Consider the following 6052-nt stretch of genomic DNA (forward strand, 5'->3'; position numbering starts at 1 on the left):
TATATATATATATATATTGTTGGAATCATAAGAATTTTATAAACTTCCGAGAGAACATGAACTAACTCGTTTTTGAATATGTCGAAGTACACACAATGCTGTAATAAATAGTATGCAAATATTGTGTTGAAACGCACTTTTGTATATAAAAAAAGGTCGAAGGCTGCTCGTGAGACTCGAACTGATATCTCCTGAAAACGTGACATGCATTCTGCCATTGAACCAAAGCAATCCTCCGAATTTCTCTATAAATTTTAGAAACTTTTCGCCCTCATGTGTCGCTCCCCGCCATTTCCATCATTGACAATGCTTATGTTAGTAAAAATAACCACTATTTTTTATACAATTTCTTTTTATACAAAAGATTAGCGAAACGCTGTCACCTGTTCAATGACAAATACATTAAATCTGAAAATTTTTAGGAAAAGATCTTTTTCCTACAGACAATACCTCAGATAGCCACTTGTGAGTCGCGACATATCTGTTACTGATCCTGATATGAGATTATATCGTCGAATGATATAAGATTATATCGTTGAATGTGTCCTTTTTTAAAGGCTGTAGTGTGTGATTTGAACGAGATTTAGTTGATATTTCATATTGATTGTAACTATTTAAGACCAGATCAGTCCTACTCGAATTAGTGAGATCATGATCAAAGCACATCTCGCATAGGCCATTCGCCTTTTATTTTATGTCATTCTTGTCAAGCAAAACTTTATATAAGATTATAATATTCATCGTATATTTTCTTTTCTCTTTTGTTTCTTTTTTAAAAGTAACTTGGGATTTGAGGGAGGTTTGCTTACTCTTTCTAGCAGGGGTAGTAATTGCGTTGACACTCCAGAGATTTCGTTCACAAAGGATATAACTGACAGAGAGAAATTTCTCTTGACGTTGCTAAGCATTGGAAAGGATTGAAACCGATAGGATGACAAAAAGAAGATAGAACGAGCGAGCGAGGGAGAGTGAGAGAGAAAGAAAGAGAGATAGAGAGAGTGTGTGGGAGGGGGAGGAGGGGAGAGAGGGGGAGAAAGAAAACAGAAAGAGTAGTGGGAAATAGTAACGTTGGAAATAAATGATATGGAAATGAAAGTGACAAGAAACATAGAAGGAAAATAAACAGAAAAAAAAACAAAGATTATGAAATATTGAAAAGATGACAAGTTTTCCTAAAAAATATTCCTTTTCGAAATGTCAAAGCACAGATTGCAAATGTCAGTATCATTATTGATAGGATATAGCCACATATTTCGATATCTGCGTGGAAACTGATGATCATCAAAATTATAAGCTCAAAACTTTCTTCTGGTAGTTAGGAGCGCTTAGAGAAACCCCTCATCGAATGACAGCTTTGCATTCTCGGAGAAACAATATGTAATTATAACAATAGACTATACTATAGAAGCAAGCAGACCAGATATTATTATAGAGGACAAAAGAAACATACAGAGTAAGCTCATAAATTTTGCAATACTGTATGATAATAGTGATATCAAAGAAGTAAAAAACTGTAAAACATCAGGACCTCACCAGAGATATTGTGGAAGACTAAAACAACAATGATTTCTGTGGTAATAGCTTCAGTTTGCGCAAAAGCCAAACAGCTACCTGAGAGGCTAGAGGATATTCGGATTCAAACTTGCGGTGTCGATCTACATAAAAGTGCAATCTTATATTCTGCTATAATACTAAGAAACATTCATCAGATTTGAGGAGACTTGTTGTCACCAAACCTCATTATAACATCCTTGCTAATTAAATTAGCAAGTCATAGCTTTGGAATGATATTGATGATGATGACGATAATAATAATAATAATGATGACTTGATGTTAAAACTTGTTTTAAAGCATGAAAACAAGAAAGCATCATACTCAATAACAAAACAGGCAAAGGAATATCTAAGTGAATTCCAAATACAACACATTCCAGAATTAGACGTACTGGAAACAAGCACAGAAAAAGCTAACCGTTTGAAAACCCGTGCTAAAACTGCTGCTTTAGATATTCTTACTGATAAATGGCAAGAAAAACTTCTCAATGAGAAATAGCTAAAGAGAACTAATAATGCCGATGTTGACAAAGCCCTTACACATCAATGGTTAGTATCTTCTGGTTTAAAATCAGAAACAGAAGGGTTTATCATAGCAGCCCAAGATCAATGCCTACTTACAAGGAGCTACCAGGCCAACATATTAAAGAACGGCAGTAGCTCATGTCGTTTATATAAACAACAAAATGAAACCATTGATCATATTGTCTCTATGAGCAGTCTTCTTGTGCCTACAGAGTATCTCAACAGGCATGATAGAGCAGCACAGCATATTCACTGGGTAATTTGCCAAAATATGGACTTGCCCCATGATAAAAAGTGATGGGAACATAAACCATCTCCAGTACTTGAAAATGATCACATCTCACTCCTCTAAAACTTCACCGTTCAAACTGACAGAAAGATAGATGCAAATAGGCCAGACATTATATTGAAAGACTTCAGACAAAAATCATGCCTCCTCATTGATATGACTGTCCCAATCGACATAAATGTATCTGTCAGGACCTAACAAAAAACTGAGCAAGTATAAAGATCTTGAAATAGAAATTAGCAAAATGTGGAACCTCAAGACTAAAACAATACCTGTTGTCATAAGTGCTCTCGGAATGATAGCAAAAGGGGCTGATTCCTACCTAGCTCAGATACCAAGAAACCCCAAAATGGCAGAAATTCAAAAGATAGTGCTCATGGGAACTGCCCATATCCTACATAAAATACTATCTATGTAGTCTCAAATTTTAAAACAGACTTATAATTTTCTTGTTTTCTTAAACATTTTCTAGACACCCTAGGCATAACACCAAATTGAACTTCTAACTTGTTGTCTTTTGAGGTCTCTGGGTGAGACTTGGAGTCAACTTGTACAAATATAAAGCAAAAGTCAAACATATAATTAATATGTTTAATAATAATATTATTATTATTATTAATAATAATAATAATAATAATAATAATAATAATAATAATAATAATAATAATCTTTTATTTTCCCGCTTGGCCGAAATAATTCAGGACAGTATTCTCCTCTGTATTCTTTAGTTTACAAGTACATGCTTAGAGTTGGTTCGTTCACTCGGGGCTCATTATCACTACATTCATCCATCTTTTTACAAATTTACAGGGTGGAGGGTGGGAGCAGCTCATCGCTCTCCTCCCTCACATGTGGAACTTGAAAAAATCGACGAGGGCTTGACCAAAAAAGAAAGTGTTTCTCTTCAGCTATTTCAGTTTCGTCTTCCAAACGACCTCTTTTGCCAGAGATATAAAAAGGGGAAAAAATTGCCTGCCCTTCCAAAGGAAGGTGATGGAGCGTTCTTCACGATAGGATCGGCCGATAGTCGGATCCCTTCTAAACAGGATAGCATAAGTCAGCAATGCTAGAGCACTATCCTGGCTAAGTCAGCGATTTCTGGAAATTATCCATGGAGTCCGACCCGAGTATCTTCCAGAAATGAACAACTAGTCAATTATCATCGACGCTAAAAATTTCTCCGAAGAAATTTCCATTTAAGCTCAAATATGGTTTGCTGTTATTATGCGTTTACCAACAATATACCCAAACATGCGAACGTTGTTTGTAAGTCGTGGAATCAGAGTAGAACATGAAAGAAACTCGTAACAAACAGACACTGCGAACCTGTTTCAATATCTGCTTAATGTACTGGATAGCTTAATACTATTCATTGATATGTTCTCACAATAGATTTTTGCATCCGTGTAGCTATTCAGTCATAACTCTAGCTGTTGTCTGTGCACTGAAGAAAATGTAGATTGAGCAGCACAAGTTATCCGGTTTCGATTCATGGCTATTTACTGTTCTAATACTTTTGGAAAGTGTAAGAAAATTAGTATATATTGGTGCACCAGCATGATCGCAGCCACTTGGCTGAAACACATAAATAAATAAATAAATATATATATATATATATATATAACTCTCTGTAAGCACCAGTTTCAGACAGAAAAGAGCAACACATGTTGACTTTCTGCTTAAAATTTCTAATATCACTTACATTAAAATCTTAGCAATTAATTCATTATTATTTATTAGACTTTAAATTTTATTTTACGCGGTTTCATGCCTAATTAAGAAAACGTTGACAGATATGTTTCCATATGGCAAACATATGTCTGTTGATGACTTCCATATAAATTTCCGGAATCCGATTGATACCTACCTAACTGCTAGATTGAAGAGGTAACATTAATTTCACTGTAAGGACGTCAGCACATAATAAGTCTTATAATAAGTAGTTTGAGAGCATTATATTCCATCATAAATTTAAAGCTTACATAATATTATCTGCATATGTATGAGATATATATCCGTGTCTCTGTGTATTTATAAATGCATTTACCCAGCTCTGTGCTTACATTTGCGCCCGACTATTTTTGTTGAATATGTATACGTAAGAAGAGAAAAGTAAAACGAATAGGTCGATTCAGATAGTGAGAGGTGAATAAGAACGAGTGTCGTTTTTCTTCAAGCGGCCAAATAATAAACTTTTTAATTGATCCAACATGTAATAGTGATGTTCACATGCATATAGTTAGCTTCTTAATAATGTTGGCGAATAGATGTAATAAGAGAGAAAAATAAAGTCTCTTATCAATTATGAAATCAACAAACATATCTTTTATAGGTTGATACCGAAATTTCATATTTTGTAATTGTAAACAGATGCTGTTTACTAGATTTAAAGCGCCATTCTAACTTCTTTCTTTATTTATATAATTAAATCGTAGCATATAATCGCTTAATGTTGTCACACACACCAATGATATAAGGGGCATGTTTGTTGTACTGATGTTATTGTATTTATTCATGAACTTTTTGGAGCGTGATATTTCAGTTAAGATCTTGAAAATAATCTTCAGTTAAGTTAGTGTTAACATATTTAATGTGACGAATAACAAGAATCTAATTGGAAATAGTTATTTGGTGTGAAAATAAGACTAAAAGACTTCGTTTGCTGTTTCACTTATGTAATTTTAGAGCAAATTAGATTTCAGTTGTTTTTACTGTCTAGTTCAGGTCATTCATTTCTCGTGTCGTAGACATGTAATCAAAAGTGTTATAACTGCAACCTATATTTCATATTTTATTCATGGCGACACACTGTATCTTGGACTACCTTACGTTAGGTAATTCTCCCAATTTATCAAAGACGCTCGGGTATGAAATAAAAGAAAGCAGATGAGTCTCTTTCCTCTTAACTGACATTTCTAGCAGAAAGCTTTCATTGGCTAAAAATAAGTTAGTTGTTTAATTACAAAGTATATATATTTTTCATGCGGTGAGAAAAGCCATACAGATATTTTATATAGGTGCATGAAGCTACTGAATAAAATTATCAAATTTATAAAGCATATACATGGGTTACATAGAACGAAAGTAGTTCAAGTATTCTTGTTAAATCAAGTAAAATATTTGAAATTGTCACGCTGCATAAAAAAAAGGTTGGTTGTTCGTAGGTTGTACAATGACATGATTGTAAATAGCATTTATGTGTCACCTTGACAAATTCCACAAAGCAATTTCTAAACAGTCCACCGACACAAGCATGTGTCTATCTAAACATTAACTCCTAGCTAAAACGCTCAATGAAAATATTTTAGCAGAAGATACACACACACACACACACACACACATTGCAATGCCGAAAAACTGGCTCACTAGCCAGCATTATTAGACGGTGGCATTATTATGTATATAAATAAATATAAATATATAAATTTTAATAATAAGGGTGAAAAATTTAATATTAATTTGATTAATATCAACTTAAAACCAGTGACCTAGCAAATTGAAAAAATTCGAAGATTCATAAAAATTATATTACATACATATAAGAAGGATGACCATTAAGTGGCCATCCCTTTTGCTAGAAGTAGACCACCTATGGTCTGACCACTAAGAAAAGATTGTTCTCAAGAAAATTCAGCAAACACCCCCTTATATGTATGTTTTATATATATATATATATATATATAT

This window comes from Octopus bimaculoides, chromosome 2, assembly GCF_001194135.2.
Source record: "Octopus bimaculoides isolate UCB-OBI-ISO-001 chromosome 2, ASM119413v2, whole genome shotgun sequence".
NCBI classification, from domain to species: Eukaryota; Metazoa; Mollusca; class Cephalopoda; order Octopoda; family Octopodidae; genus Octopus; species Octopus bimaculoides.